The following is a 17521-nucleotide window of genomic DNA, read 5'->3' on the forward strand; positions in this document are numbered from 1 at the left end:
GTTAAAAAGTGACGGGGACTTACTTGAGGGAGTCCAACAGAGAGCTATGAAGATGATTAAGAGACTGGAACATCTGTCTTATGAGGAAAGGCTGAGAGACCTGGGGATGTTTAGAGTAGAGAGGAGAAGATTGAGCAGGGATCTTATTAATGTATAGAAATATCTGAAGGGTGGATATAAAGAAGGAGGGGCCAATCTCTTTTCAGTTGTGCCCTGTGATCAGATGATGGGCAATGGATGCAAGCTAAAGCACAGGAAGTTTCACCTCAACATAAGAAAAAACTTCCTTACTGTAAGGGTTACAGAGCCCTGGAACAGGCTGTCCAGAGAGGTTGTGGTGTCTCCTTCTTTTGAGAATTTCAAGACCCATCTGGATGTGTTTCTGAGTGACCTGCCTTAGATTCTGTGGTGGTCCTGCTCTGGCAGGGGAGTTGGACTCGATAATGTCCAGAGGTCTCTTCCAACCCCTAACATTCTGATATTCTGTGATTCTGTGATTCTGTGATTCTGTGATTCTGTGATTCTGTTTAAGCCCAGCTAGCAACAAAGAACCACATGTCTGCTTGCTCACCAACCCATCCCCCCTTCCTCTCGTTTCCACCACCTGCCCCATCCACCCACTGTGGGATAGGGAGGAGAAAATCCAACTAAAAGCTTGTAGGCATGGGTTAAGACAAGAACAGGGAGGGTTCATTTACCGGTTATGGTCATGGGCAAAAACAGACTCAGCCTGGGGAAAAAAATCAATTTAATTTATCACTAATCAAATCAGAGCAAAACAAAGAGAAAACAAAAACCAATCTTAGATACTTTACTCCACCCTTCCCTTCTTTTCAGACCCAAATTATTTTGCTCCCGATGTCTCCCTCCTCTCCTACTGCAGCACAGGGAGACAGAGAATGGGGGTTGCAGTCAGTTTGTCACACATTGTTTTCTTTTGCTCCTTCCTTCCGAAGGGGGAAAACTCCTTACATTTTTCCCCCACTCCAGCTCTGAGTCCCTCTCATGGGAAACAGTCCTTCATGAACCTCTCTGACATGAGTCCCTCCCACCAGCTGCTGTCCCTCAGGAACAGATTGGTCCAGACTTGCCACAAAGTCACAGCTGGCTTCAGAACAGTCACCTCCCCTGGTGCTGGGTCCTCCACAGCTGCAGGTCCACATCTGCTCCACCATGGTCCTTCATGGACTGCAGGTCCTACCACAAAATCCTTGCCACCTAAACTCAATACAGATATTTGTGTGTGCATTGCATGGGTGTGGGCAATTTATATTCATGCAGCAACATGCTAATGCATTCAGAGCTGGCTTACTGAATTATGAGTAGTTCATATAATTGAGAAACTGTTTCTTCATATCTGTGACACATCTCCAAAAAGTTACAGTTTATAAAAGTCCTTTTCCAGGAGGTCACACACTGTATTACTAGAGACAAAAATAATGTAGAAATAATAATAAAAAAATCACTCATGTTTCATCTCAACTTGAGGAAAAGATTTCTGCTTAAAATAAACCAATTTTTTTTGTGGGGGCTTTTCTCCCATTAATATATTTTATGAAAGCAAATTTGAACACTAATTCCCAAAGCACAAAATTCCCAAAGTAAAATAAAAGATCATCAGCCCTCAGACACAAAGTAGAAAGTATAATATCCTGATAAATAAACAACGTAAGTAAAGTGAAGTGAAAACTACAAAACTGAGTCAAGGGAGGTTCAGATGATTTATGCTAGCTGAAGGTCTTGTTAATGTAATTGAAGCATTCTCACTTAGACAAAAGTATATTTTTCTACAGGTGTTATTCAAGCTATTTTTCCTCAAAATCTCTCAACTGCAACATGTCACCTCCAACCACAATTCTACAGACGTTTTCACCTGAGGATGGCTTTTGCAAAGATATATATTCATACCTGGCAAGTAACCCCATCTCCTTTCAAAAAGATTCTTTGCGTCTGTTTAAATGTCAAAAGAAGCCTACAAAACCAAACAATTGCCAAACCCAGGCTGTCTGTGTGAATGTCACAGCAATGCATGCTACATGCATACGGTTTGTGTACTTTTTATTTGTGTCAAATTCTGTCAGATTCACCTTAAAGAAATGCTGTATTTTAGAAGCATCTACCTGCAGCCTACAGTAAAATAATATTTATGCTCTGCATGGGTCAGTAGTTGCCAGAGTTTGCCACCATCGAGATGAATAAAGGCACTTTGCACATCTCTTTTCTTAGGTTTTAACACATTAGAGTGTCTACTATCACAAAATTACATTACTAACCATATTTCAGCCACATTTATCAAAATTACTATTTGTCTTACTTCTACTTGTGGTTAATATGGGGCTTTGTTTCTTGATTATTATTTTTTGTGCCTTTAATATAACAGTATTTTTGTTGTTGTGGAAAGATCTCTTGGCTAGTTAACTTCAGATTTCGAAAGATCAAAGTATTACACCCAGTGACATTGGCAGACTTGCTGTACCACTAAGTGTCACATATGAGGTTATAAAAAATTGACATATTTCATTCTGTATCAGCAAATTTTCAGACTGAAACCCGTGGATGTAAGTTCAAATAATCCTATGTCTGCATGGATCCCATTGGAACCATGACTCCTCAGGGACAAAATGATTGTGGGTTGGTGCCTATATATAATATTTCACTGTTATGATAATTCAACACCATGAAATAAATAAATAAATAAATAAATAATCATAGCCCTGTCTCTCTACTACAAGATATATTTTTCAAATGTGTGCACCTTTGGCTTCTCTTCCTCTGTCAGGGTTTGTAAATTATTGTTTTAAATTGCAACTCAACCTCAGCTGACATCAACAAAAACACAAATCTTCAATCAGGGACATTTTAGTTGTTTTTTTTCTTCTTTTCCACAATTTGTGTTCTTCCGCATTCAGGAAAACATGCTGACCTCAGGATCAATGTTTGACATGTTTTATTTCCAGTTTTACTTTCTCCTTTGTTATGTATACACTACTTCTGGAAGTGCTGGTTCATTGACACTCAACTACCTACTAACAGACCTGAAGAATTTATAGTAAAAGGGTTTTTTTTCATAGCTACAGCCTTTGAAATAGCTGTTTATCTACTGCATTTAGGTACGATCTAAAACTTGGGTACCTTTATGAGGCAATAGTTAGCTCTTAGATTTGTAGAAAAGGATTATTTTGTTTCCATGTGGTGGAAAGTTACTAACTAGTGTAGTAGAACAGACACCACAAGATATGCCCTCTTTGAACCTCGCCAGACTTACAAAACTGACTTTTTTTCTTTCTTCTTTTTTCTTTTCTTCCAGCAAAATGTAAGGTCTACAAGTAACAGTGGCAGTTGTTTTAATATATGTGGGCACTAGGTAACCCGCAAGCAAAATCCACAGAAGACTTTATGAAGAAAGTATGTGGTCACCCACAGAACAGCGTCTTCTATTATGGTTAAAATTTTTTTTATGGGCAAAGAGAAAGCCCATACTATACATAAAAGAGGCCAAGAATTTATTCTTGATATGGTGGAAATATTTGCATTGTAAGTAAGGAATCATCATTAGTCTAGGCCTAATTAGTACAGAAAACACCCCACAACAAACCGGTAGAATACAGAAAAAGGTTCAAAACCAGCAGCAATGTGATTAAGATAGTAACAAACATATTTCTTAGTTTCTGCCCTTTCCCTGGTGTTGTGCTCTCCCTTCCATTGCTGATCAGTGTTTTCACTATGGTATTCATGGTAGTGAGGGAGGTTTTTACAAGCAGTTGTCAACATCTGGAGTCCCTTAGCTGGGGAGAATATGCTGCTCTTGTTGATAACTTCTTCTTCCATAGTTCTCTTTTTTTTTCCTTCCACGTAGGGTCTTTTACAACTTTTTTATTCATTGATCTGCAGCTCCAGGTTACATCTAAGTTTTCTATGATGATACCTTTTATACATGTCAGATAATGTTTCTTTGTTTTCTTTGTTACCCCTAAAAACAGTCTTGGCCATCTCTAGGTCTGCATTGTTTTTTAACTGACCATTATTGAGCTGTGGGGTTTCCAGTGCTAGAGGAAACTGGGTTGCATCTGTCAGATCAAAAGAGAGAAAGCTGTTGCAGCTCCTTGTTCCCAGCTCCACATTTCTGTTTGTTCCTCTGGAATCTGTAATTTGGATTCCTGCCTCCATTGTTCTCCTCTGAGCTTGTGGAGATGGGTTTCTGATGGGCTGATGACTTCTCTGATGTGTGTGGGAGGACCTATAGCAGAATTTAAGCTCTCCCATCTGCTGTTGTCTCTGTCCTCCTTTGTGGGGTGTAGATAAGCTATTCCTACATAGCCTAGCACCAGCCTGTGGCCCATTCCTTACAATCCTTACAAAACCTGCACTGTCTGTGCTCCATCTTGTGTCTCTGACTCTGAAAACCTCTGCTGCCCTTCCAGGCATGTATGTCTCTACATTCTTAAAGTAAAAAATATCTCTTCCTACCAAGAAAAACTGCTTGTTACTGCTACCTGTATAAAACCATAGTACCACACAAAGATGCACAAAAGTAAACTAGATTAAGATAGGGATACTTGGTCAGCTAGAGAAACTGCTTCCACAGCAATATCCAGTAAGACCTGGAGGCAGGTCAAGAAAACCTCAGCCAGAACAGGCCTGACAAGCCTTTGTCCCGAGGCCAGAGGCTCTGTACTGTGAACAGTGCAAAGCTTACTGCCTGTTACTAGCACTGACAATACCATATTACTGGGCTACATGGTTACACTTCTTCACAATCACAAGATTGGAAACACAGAGTCCAGACAGCCAGATCACATCTTGCAGTCCGCGTCACACAATAACAGCTATTTGGATAAGCACTCTAGAAAGATTTATATCTGTGTAATCAACTATTCATGACTTTCCTACCTGGGGACTCTCAGAGCATTGTTTTGTGATATACAAAGAATTCCTGAAATCCCTTGGATGTTGTCTTTGTCCCCTGTATCGTCATGCCTTATAAACTTAGCCATTCACTGTAAATTCTGTAATCCCTGCTGCACTGTGGCCTTTGGAAAACAGATCTGCATGGCTGAGTGCAGACAAACATGAATTTTACTCCCTCTACCGAAGTAGAGGAATAGAAATCAGTGCCTGATGATTCAAAGCTTTGTGTCTTCATCAGTGTAGTCCTTAACTTAAGGTAAGAAAATCAGAATAAATTAATACCAAAGAATCCCAGAGACTCTCACTAACGAGTTGTAAGTCTGTCATACTAGAGATGAATGGCATGTCTTTATCAGAGATCTCATCTGTTTTGACCTATCCATGTAGAGAGATGTGGGTCTGTACATGACAAGCACTAAGATGTGTCTTTTGTCAAATTACCTTTCAAAATGAGCAGCTGAAGGACCATGACCATATCTGTAAATAATTATTTAATTCCAGCAGATTTTGCAAAAAAACCCATGTTTTCTTCAAGCTGCCTGCAGAAATGCAGACAATGGCAGTCCTGGTCTTTGGTCAACCACAAGGGTAGCAACTACTGTATTTTAGATTTTCAGTGACCTCAGTGTTAAATAAACAGGGCTCAATACTGGTAATTGCCAGAAAGGAGTCAACTACTGATTCAATTTTTTCAGTATTTTTCTCCTCAAATAGTGCTGCTGGTTGAAAATGTTAGACAGAATTTATTTGGCTTGTAGGAATTTGTAAAACATCTGCCTACTTGCTAAGAGTGTCTACAAGAGAAAAGGTTTTAACAGTAGAACAATAACACTGGTGCCAAGAGCTGAAAGGATTGCAATCCCAACTCTGCACTTCCATAATACATTGAAGAACTTTATATAGGAGTTGATACTGCCGCTTGAATGCTGATTAAGAATTTGTGTTTGAAAAATGTTTTGACAGTCAATAAGCTTTCTGAAAATAAGCACTGATTGTTAGCTTAGAAAATAGTTGCACAAATAGAAACAAAGCAAAATCCTAAGGTCTAAGAAATAAGTAAAAATTCAATGTTCTTTATAAAGGGATTTCTTTTACTGGATAGATTTGAACCTTATAGCAGACTATTCTTTGTCTGTTAAAAGACTGTAAAAGACTGACAAATGCAAGAAAATCTGTTTAACATTTTATTTATTTATTTATTTATTTATTAAATAGATTTTAAAGTAAATTAAAGCATAACCACTTTTTTCTCTTTAAAGAAGTGACACAACATGACATTTTCATCTGCTTTGGTCAGGTCACATCTAATTATGTCACATCACAGTATGTACTTAACATAATGCAATGTGATATAAGTGCAATGTCTGCATAAAAATTTAAAGGAATAATTTAAAACATAATTTAAAAGAAGTGGAAGAAAGTAAGAAATATAATACTTGGATCTGCTTATTCCAAACGTATCTCTTATTTCTTTTAATAGACAGATGTCCCTGTGTTCTCAAAGTCAGGAGCAGGTACTTCATGCCCAACTAGTTACAAATAATATTAAAAAAGGAGATGATTTCATTGAAATGCCACTTACTTTTTTCTTGTAATGGGTCTTGACAAGAAAATGTTCATGCTGTGTGACTTTGAAAATGCCCTTTTCTGGCAGACAGCCTTCCTGCCAGTGCTACTGTTTGCTGGCTTTAAAGAACAGGAACAAGGGCCAATTTAAAGTCCAGGAATCAACCAATTTCAGACGCAAAGGCTCCCCACGAAGCAATTATTCCCTTGGATGGACATACTGTCTTCATTATTCCATAAATTTTGCAGATCTTAAATATTCAACTGCTGATGTACATTCTTTGCACTGTCAGTAACATATGTGGTGTCATTATCCAAAAAAGAAAGCACATTTCTGTTTCAGAGTGCATAGTGTGATATTCCAGCCCAGACGGATGAGAGTGGGGAAAACATACATATATACCAGGATTAAATTATGTCCTGTGGAGGTGATCTGGACAGGTTAAAAAGAAATAAAGGAAGTTTTCAATAGTCTTTGAACTGGATAGTCTAAAAATGTGAGTATATGCTTTATTCAACTCTTGTTCAAAATATGGAGATTCATTCTCTGCCTCCTTTGAAGCGTTTTCGTATTTCCTACCTTTCCCACTAGCTGGTAGCTTATTTTTCGTTCAAATTACTGGGTAACCTCTGTACTTCTCTTCTAAGCAGTTTGCATAAGTGTGCCTGTTATCTTTTGAATACATTACATATCTTTTATTTTAACAACAGGGGAGCAATAGAAGATCAGGAAAGAAAGAAAGAAAGAAAGAAAGAAAGAAAGAAAGAAAGAAAGAAAGAAAGAAAGAAAGAAAGAAAGAAAGAAAGAAAGAAAGAAAGAAAGAAAGAAAGAAAGAAAGAAAGAAAGAAAGAAAGAAAGAAAGAAAGAAAGAAAGAAAGAAAGAAAGAAAGAAAGAAAGAAAGAAAGAAAGAAAGAAAGAAAGAAAGAAAGAAAGAAAGAAAGAAAGAAAGAAAGAAAGAAAGAAAGAAAGAAAGAAAGAAAGGAAGAAGAAAGAAAGGAAGGAAGAAGGAAGGAAGGAAGGAAGGAAGGAAGGAAGGAAGGAAGGAAGGAAGGAAGGAAGGAAGGAAGGAAGGAAGGAAGGAAGGAAGGAAGGAAGGAAGGAAGGAAGGAAGGAAGGAAGGAAGGAAGGAAGGAAGGAAGGAAGGAAGGAAGGAAGGAAGGAAGGAAGGAAGGAAGGAAGGAAGGAAGGAAGGAAGGAAGGAAGGAAGGAAGGAAGGAAGGAAGGAAGGAAGGAAGGAAGGAAGGAAGGAAGGAAGGAAGGAAGGAAGGAAGGAAGGAAGGAAGGAAGGAAGGAAGGAAGGAAGGAAGGAAGGAAGGAAGGAAGGAAGGAAGGAAGGAAGGAAGGAAGGAAGGAAGGAAGGAAGGAAGGAAGGAAGGAAGGAAGGAAGGAAGGAAGGAAGGAAGGAAGGAAGGAAGGAAGGAAGGAAGGAAGGAAGGAAGGAAGGAAGGAGAAATAAAGCTGGCCTCCTACGTTTCATAAAGTCTCTGGAATCATTCTCTGAAATTCATTTCTGAAAAAGAAAACATATTTTTAGTATTCTTTATTGTAAATTTGCCCTGCCAACAGGGCAATGATTTTTTTAATTTATTTTTTTCCCCCAAGTTTCTGCTAGCAATCATAGAATCATAGAATGGTTAAGGTTGGAAGGGACCTTAAAGATCATTAGGTTCCAAACCCCCTGCTGGGACACTTCACATTAGACCAGGCTGCACAAGGCCTCATCCAACCTGGCCTTAAACACCTCCAGGGAGAGGGTTTCCACAGCCTCCCTGGGCAACCTGTTCCAGTGCCTTACTACCCTCATACAATACACACTCATCTTGTGAAGTGAGGATCTGGCAACTGGTACCTTAAATTTCTGAAACTCGAACCCTCTCTCTGACAGAGGTCAGCACTAAAAGCAAAAGACTTAATCAAGGTCCTGATGTTCTATCTTCAATATTTATTTAGAATGTAAACTTTCATAGGCTATAACTGTAGCAATGGGAGTGTTTAAGCAGGAACAAGATTAACCCCCTAAAATTTAAGGTTTACATGTGTTAACTATGCTTATGTCTGAACCTATTTTCTAATCAAGCCTTGTCTTCCATCTACTATGCTTCTTTATGGGTATGGATTTAAAATTACTTGCAGAACTCCCTGAGGTAAGTCCTTGCCAGAGTAACATCTCATATTTACATGTATTATACCTGGTGAGAACAGGTAGAAGCATGGAAAGTTTGTCATCTAGCACCATGTCCTAAGTCTAGCTCTTCCAAAAGACTAGAAGACCTTTGAATTCCATCCACATCCCTTCAAGAAAAAAATTCAGAAGCTTTCAAGAACATGTGGACCCTCTCTTTTTACAGAGTAGGATTTTCTCAAACTGTAACATACTGTTGGGATTATACTTTAATCTATTTTTTCCACTATATAAATAGGCTAGACACTTGAGGCTAAGTCAAATAGGGAATGCAAATACGTATTACAATATAAAAATAATTTGATTGGGCAAAAGGCACAATTTCCAGTGACTACTATGCTAGACTCTACAGACACAGAAAGGAGAACAGAAGGAGAGAAGGAGAAACAGACATGCAGACAGACGATCTGATACATCTGCCAACTCCTTCCTCACTTCTTTTAATAACACCTCAAAGTTAACAATCTGCTGTCTAGCTAACAGTATCCAATTTCATTCTGTCATTTTTCTATGGGTGTGTTGCATAATATTAAAATAATTAGATGTAAATCTGTGGTCTTGATGATCTGTGTTTGATTTCTTAAAAAAGCATTTTGTAGTGTTGACATGCTCAGGAGTGTTCCTAGTAAATCATTTGTGAAATCAGAGACCACAGAGCTGTATTACTGAAGCAGTAGAAATAAACTAGCCTTACTGAATCACAGAATGATTGAGGTTGGAAGGGATGTCTGCAGATCATCTGGTCTAATCACCCTAGTCAAGCCTGGCCACATAGAACAAAGCCCAGGACTCTGTCCACAGAGGTTTTGACTATAGCCAAAGAGAAAACTCCACAATCTCCCCGGGCAACCTGTGCCAGTGTGCAGTCACCCTGAGCTCAGTTACTTTTTCACAGTAAAAAATATGTCCTGATGTTCAGATGGATCCTCCTGAATTTCAGTGCATGTCCATTGCCTCTCATCTTCTCCCTGGGCATCACTGCAAAAAGCCTGGCTCTATCCTATTCACACCATTGCTTCAAATATTTATGAACACAGGTAAGAATCTCCCTGAGCCTTCTCTTCAAGCTGAACATTCCCAGTGGTCTCAGCATTTCACTATATGTCAGATGTCACAGACCCTTAACCATCTTTGTGGCTCTTTGCTGTACTCTCTCCAGTATGTTCATGCATCTCTTGGACTGGAGAGCCCAGAACTGGACACTCAGTGTGGCCTCAGCAATACTGAGAAGAAGAGAATATAGAGGAGAATATGGCTGATATTTTATGATCAGGTTCTCCAGGCCCAAGAGTGATGCATCCCACCTAAGAGGAATCAGGTAAAAACTCCAGGAGGCCGGTGCGGAAGAGCAAGCAGCTCCTAGAAAAGTTCACACTTAAGAAGGAAGTATACTGAGGGTGGAAGCCAGGGCAGGTAACCTGCCCTGCAGCTAGAGATCAGGTTTGGGGAACAGTTCATCTACTTTCCCCCCCACATCAGACTAAACAAAAGGCCTTTAAAGCCAGCAAAGCAAGAGTGGCATCTTTTAGCTGCTTTAGCCAAGGACAGACTGGAACAGGCCCCTTGCTCTACCAGATAAGGCCACAGCAAGAGAAGAGCATAAGGGTTATGATACCTGGCAGCAAAGTGGACAATAGGTTAAAGATGCCTCTGACAGAGTACGTACCTGGCCAATCCTAACTGGCTAATTTGAACAGCGGTACTTTCTTAAACAGTGATTTCTGATCTATAAAAAAGGGCAAGATCTGCAGGCCCAGGGCTCTCTGCCTGCCCGGGAGGAGACCCTGATGCAGGACCAGAAGCCACCTGGACCGCCAGCACGGCTGCCCGGAGGAGCCGAGAGGAAAGGGGGAACTGCCCCGCAACCGCTGCCTGGAGAAACCGAAAGAGGGGCCGCCTGTGCCCGCTCCGCAGGGAGCCGGCCTGCTCCCAAGGGGTCGTTGCCAGCCGGAGCCTGCCTGGCCGCAGCCTGCCCGGCTGGAGCTGCCCGAGCCTAACGCCCTCCGGACCGGAGCCCGCAGCTGCCTGCCCGGTCCGCGTCTGCCGCTCTGCCCCAGGATTGGAGCTCGCGGGGACTCCCGGAGGAGCTGCGTCTGCCGCATCCCAGTAAACACACTAACTTTCCTGCCGTGCTCAATTCCTACCCTTTTACTCCACTGACTCCACACCTCTCCCTTGGAGTGTACATTTAATAAGACCATAGTACCTTTGAATCATTTTCCTGATATATACCTAGTCTACCTCTCCTAAACCTTGGTCCCTTAGTTTGTATTAACCCTTAATAAAGCGGTTGATTCATAAACTAAAATTGTTCTCAGTAACAATTTGTGAGCATGGTGAGGAGGGCTATTCTGAAATACTCTAAAACACTGTCCCGCAGCGACCGTTCCTCTGTGAGAGGCAAATGCCACGTGTGACCCTCGGATTCATTCACAAAGCCCTCCACACTGGGGGGGGGAATGTCACAGAAGCACCTGACAGCCCCCCTGGCATCGGCTCGCAACATTAGGCAAGGAGAGCCAAATCCTAGATGGAAATAAATCTTACCAGAAATGTAAAGAGCAATAAGAAAAGCTTCTAGGGGTAGGTTGAGGATAAAAGGACAAACAAGGAAAATGTAGGCCCTCTCTGAAGGAAACGGGAGACCTAGCTACGCAACATATTGAGAATGCTGAGATTCTCAATGACTTCTTTGCATCCATCTTCTCTGGCAAGTGCTCCAGCCTCATCCCAAAGACCACAGCAGGTAAAAGCAGGGACTGGGAGAATTAAGCACCCGCCAGCATAGGAGAAGAACAGGTTTGTGACCATCTAATGAACCTGAAGGTAAAGAAGTCTATGGAACCTGATGGGGTCCATCCACGGGTCCTGAGGGAGCTGGCAAGTGTAATTGCTAAGCCTCTGTCCCTCATATTAGAAAGGTCATGGAGGTCTGGTGAGGTTTCTGCTGATTGGAAAAAAGGGACCATAGCACCTGTTTTTAAAAAGGGGAAAAAGGAAGACCTGGGGAACTGCAGGCCAGTCACTTTCACCTCTGTGCCTGGTGAGATCATGGAACAGATCCTCCTGGAAAATCTGTAAGGCACATGGAAGTTAAGGAGGTGGTTTGTGACAGCCAGCATAGCTTCAGTAAGACCAAGTCATGCCTGATCAATTTGATGACAAGGCTACAGAGATGGTGGATGGTGGCAGAGCAACTGACGTCATCTATCTGGATTTCTGCAAGGCATTTGACACTGTCCCACACAATATCTTGGTCTCCAAACTGACAAGGCATGGATTTGACAGATGAACACTTGGTGGATAAGTAATTGGCTGCATGGCCACACCCAGAGAGTTGTGGTCAACAGTTCAGTGTGGAGGCAACTGACAAGTTGCATTCCTCAGGGGTCAGTATTGGGACCACTATTGTTTAACATCTTTGTTGGAGACATGGACAGTGGGATTGAGTGTATCCTCAGCAAGTTTGCTGATGATACCAAGCTGTGTGGTGTGGTTGAGACCCTAGAGGGAAGGGACACATCCAGAGGGACCTTGACAGGCTGGAGGGATGGGGCCTGTGCCAGCCTCATGAAGTTCAACAAGGCCAAGTGCAAGATCCTGCACCTGGGTCGGCACAACCCCAGACACAAATACAAGCTGGGGGAAGAATGGCTGGAGAGCAGTCCTGAGGAGAAGGACTTGGGGGTGGTAGTAAATGAGAAGCTTGACATGAGCCGCGAGTGTGCACTGAAGCCCAGAGAGCAACTGCATCCTGGGCTGCATCAAAAGAAGTGTGGCCAGCAGGGCCAGAGAGGTGATTCTGCCCCTCTGCTCTGCTCTGGTGAGGCTGCACCTGTAATACTGTGTTCACCTCTGGAGCCCTCAGCACAGGAAAGACATGGAGCTGTTGGGGAGGGTTCCAAGAAGGGCCATGAAAATGGTCAAAGGACTGGAGCACCTCTGCTATGAAGACAGGCTAAGAGAGTTGGGGCTGTTCAGCCTGGAGAAGAGAAGGCCTCCCAGTACCTGAAATGGGTCTACAGGAAAGCTGGGGATGAACTTTTCACCAATGAGGATAGTGATAGGACAAGGTGTAAGGGTTTTAAACGGAAGAGGGCAGATTTAGGTTAGACATCAGGAAGAAAGTCTTCACCATGAGTGCAGTAAGGTGCTGGAATAGGTTGCCCAGGGAGGTTGTGGAAGCCCCCTCTCTGGAGGTGTTTAAGGCCAGGTTGGATGAGGCCTTGTACAGCCTGGTCTAGTGTGAGGTGTCCCTGCTCATAGCAGGGAGATTGGAACTAGATGATCTTTAAAGTTCCTTCCAATCTTAACCATTCTATGATTCTATGCATATGCACAGATAATTTTATGGTAAAAAGTTTTGGACAAAACAATTGACTTAAAGATTATGTAGCAACTTTAACAGTTCAATAACTTTTGTAACAGAGTATAAATGTACTCAAATCTTCTTGTCATTTTTTATAATTGCAAAACAGTGGGTTTTAGCCCTAACAAGTATATCTAGACTGGCAAACATTACAGTTCTCCAGTTTATTCCTGCATGCTTAAACTTGGACTTGTTATTGTGTAACTACTAATTTTTCCCCTGGCTGTCTTTTAGAGTAAACCATCCAGTTGCCCCTCCAGACAAGATTCAGGTGAATTTCTGAGGTTCAGAGCAACTAATTTCATATTCAGAACAGCTTCTAAAACATGATAAATGGATTGCTCCACATTTGTCTCTCTGCTCTACAGAATCCTTCAGCAGTATCTCGGAGGGCTTTGAAATCTCAAAGATGTTGACATCTGACACCTTCAGGCATCAATTTCATACCCTAGCTTCATTAAAACACTATTCTGATGGGATAGAATATATCCTTGCATTATTTCAAGCAGTTCAAACGAAGAAAAACTTCTGTGTGGGTGTCAATATACATCTGTATGTTTCTATATACATACAAGTATTCATGTGACTGTATGTCTGTCTCCAATAAATTACTTAATGACCTCCTCGATAATTTCAGCAAATTTAAACTGTGAAGGGTTAACTATGAAATTAATATGTTGCTAATGAAAATTAGCTCTTAGTTACAAGACAAAAGCTGTTAAATCTCCATTATACCTCCATGAAGCAAAGGCTGAAAACTGAGCTTCACGCTGCCATAGTAATCCACACAACAAAGTGAGACATTAAGAATGCCCTCACTGTAAAAACATTAAAAAAACTCACAAACCAACACCAAAATGAAACAAAAACAAACATCAAAACACCAAAGGATTCAAGCATGAAATACATGAAATGCATTGGTAAACAATTTAAATAATTCTCCTGTTTATTGAGTTCTCAAAAGGAGAGAAGATGATGTTTTTTTCTCTTCTCGTTATACATTGATCTCTTGGTGGTGGTCCCTACCACCAGAATACACATGCACAAGGGTTAATGCTTGGCTTGTTCAAGGTTTCAGTTGTTCGGGGAGAGTTGAGATAAACAAAATCCAGCTGTTCAGAAGTTGACAATTTGTATTAACTAGGTGTCTAAAATTCATGCACAGTCAGTAGAGAGAACCACCAACCAGAGGGGGATTGATGTAAAATAGGTGTGGGAGTTTTGTCACTTGCAACACTAGCTAGATGTTATTATTTTGTGTAGAAAGAGTCTTGATAAATTATTGAGATGCTTAATTTTTAGATGTTTGAAAGATTTTAAGGTCATGATAAAATTTAAATAACTAATCTTACTTAGTGCTTGGATTTATCTTGCTTGCTTCAAGTATCTCTGTGTAGAAAGCCAAAACTGGGAGAGATGTCAAAGGTTATAGCATCCTTTTTTTTTTTTTCTAAAACCACCATTAGAATTTATTTTGTTAACATTCTCTTAGTAACCCAGAGTAATTCGATGTGTTTCATTACTTTAGAATCTGATCAAAAGCCCAAAGAAGTCAGTGGAAGGCATCCTATTAATTCAATGGACTTTAAATCCTATTAATATTTCTTCTATAATGTTCATTGCTTATTCTCTTGTTTGGAATACCAAAGACTGGAAATAATTTGTTATCTAAAATTACTATTTCAGTTACTCTCCACCAAATAACTTGAAAAGTGATAAAATTTACAGGCTGGGTTTATTTATTTATTTATTTATTTATTAGATTTTCTTTTTAAGATGATCATATTATACTCATATTGTTGCTTTTGTTGCTACGATAAATAGTTAGGGAGTCAAAAATAACCTTTAAATCAGAAATTTTTCACTGATGCTGGAAAAATTTACTGATTAGAGGCATTATAAACTATCCATGTGTACCTTAAATAGATGAACATCCGGCTGGTATGCTAAAGGTAAGATAATGTTCTATCTACTTACAAATCTTTTTAATTATAAATCCTCTTCCACTATCTACTGTTTTGTTTTCACATTTGAACCAACCATTTCTTAAGTAAGCCAGTGTTTTTAGTATTGAAACAGAATCACAGTTATGGAGGAGAAGTATGTTTGGATTCCATTACTTTTCTGTGTGAATTTAGAACAGAAAATGCAAGACATTTCAGCTGTATTTAAAACTTGCGTGCTCATCTGATAAAATGTTCATAACACTTCCACTGAAATCAAGTTGTATTGGTGAGCTTAATGGCAGATCTCTCTTTAATGTTATTTTTCCCAAGCTATTGGTTGTACGGCATTTTTTAATAGATGAAAAGGTGAATTGCTTTGCTTTGTTAAGTTTTTATTCATAAAGTCTGTTAAGGTTGGAGAAGGCTTTCATCTTTCTTAAAGAAAATGAATATGAGTCATGGATCATAAGACCGAAGTGAAGTGATAAAAGGTTGCTAGTAGTTTCTCTGAGCAAAAAGAAAATACACTATGAAATAAGATAAAATATCGCAAAATGCCTAAAAGACTTACAAACTGAAAGACAGTGTCTAAACGTATGCAATTATCTTGGATTCTATATATCTGGAAAACAAGAATTCTCACATTTTGCTGTTGGTCTCTCAACAGTCATTCTGGGTTCCCTGAATGGGATTCATCTCATCTTCCTTAAACATCTACATTGAATCTGAATTAATCAAGCAGGGCTCCCTTTACAGTTGGTAGAGAATAATAGGCACTCTCGGGGCGCAGTTCATCTGACCTATTTCAGATGCCTATTTTAAGATAAGAGGAATTGTGACCTAGAAGTGCCTGTTTCTCTCCTTTTGACTACTAAGGAGCCTAAAGTGATTAGCTCAGGTGCAGCCATTTACACTCTCAGTGTGTACATTTAGCCAAATGAATGCCTCTTCTGTGTCATTTATATCTTAGGGAATTTTACATACCAGAATATATATCCATACTTCATCATCTTTTTCTTAATGAAAAATATGCATCTGTGTAAAAGCATTTCTTATGTTAGCACTTGTGTTAGTACCTAAGCTTTCACCATCTTATCAGAAATATACTTAATTTCCAAAAGGATAAAATATAACTTTATACTTCCATATTGCTTCCAGTGAACAAAACCACTTAAAATAAGATGTGGGACCTCAAAGACAACATGATATTATAAGTTAACATTAATACAAACAGACTAAGCACCCAGCTGCAGGATTTCCTGGAGGGACTAATGAAGGATTAGCTCTCTTTTACCAAATCCCCTATTATCTTTCATATCTTTCTTTCTGGTTCCCAAAAGTCACAAGCCAAGGCAAATTAAGAGCAAATCCCATTTAAAACCAAAGCAAAGCAAAGCAAAACAGTACCAGCACCAAACAAACAGCAAAAAACCTCAAACAGCAAGGAAGAATGTACCTATCTCCTGTGGAGCTCTCCCTGTATATTTTTTACTCATCAAGTGATGTGAAGGAGTTGTGGTCTCCTCTTGCTTCAGCAGACACAGCAGGAAGGGGCACCTGTGGTGCCCTTTCTCTTCAGGTTGCAGCTGTCCCTAGGAAGCTCTGGAAGACAAAAGAATAACAGGGAGGTGAACTAGATTCGAAGTGGGAGGGGGTTGTAAGCCGGGTTTGAACTAGTAGGGCATTGTTCTAGTATTAATGAAGACCAGAAGGCCTCCCGCCTCCCAGGGGTGCCATGAGTGAGCTCAGCTGGCTCCCTGAAATGCCTGCACACCAACGCAGGCAGCATGGGGAATAAACAGGAGGAGTTAGAGGTCTGTGTACAGTCTAAGGGTTATGATCTGGTGGCAGTTACAGAGACATGGTGGGACAGCTCACATGACTGTGGTCATGGCATGTGGTCATGGATAGCTATGTCCTTTTCAGGAAAGACAGGTCAGTGAAGCGAGGTGGTGGAGTTACTCTTTGTGTGAGAGAGCAACTAGAATGTATTGAGCTCTGTCCAGGGGCCGATGAGGAGCAAGTGGAAAGTCTGTGGGTATGATTTAAGGGGCAGGCTGGCATGTGTGATACAGTTGTGGAGGTCTGTTACAGACCTCCTGATCAGGACAAAGGAGTTGATGAGGCTTTCTACAGGCAGCTGAAAGCAGCCTCACAATTACAGGCCTTAGTTCTCATGGGTGATTTTAACTACCCAGATATTTGCTGGAAGGCCTACACAGCCAGCCATTCACAGTCTAGGAGGTTCCTCCAGTGCATTGATGATAACTTTGTGATACAAATGGTGGACAAACCAACTAGGAGAGGAGCGCTGCTGGATCTTGTACTCACCGAAAAGGAGGGTCTGGTTGAAGCGGTGACGGTCAGTGGCAGCCTTGGCTGCAGTGATCACGAGATGGTGGAGTGCAGGATCCTGTGTGGGAGGAACAGAATACCTAGCAGGACCAGAACCTTGCACTTCAGAAGGTCCAACTTTGGCCTCTTCAATCAATTGTTAAGAGAAGTCCCATGCGACAAGGTACTAGATGGTAAAGGAGCTCAAGATAGT

Source organism: Apus apus, chromosome 1, assembly GCF_020740795.1.
Source record: "Apus apus isolate bApuApu2 chromosome 1, bApuApu2.pri.cur, whole genome shotgun sequence".
Lineage (NCBI taxonomy): Eukaryota > Metazoa > Chordata > Aves > Apodiformes > Apodidae > Apus > Apus apus.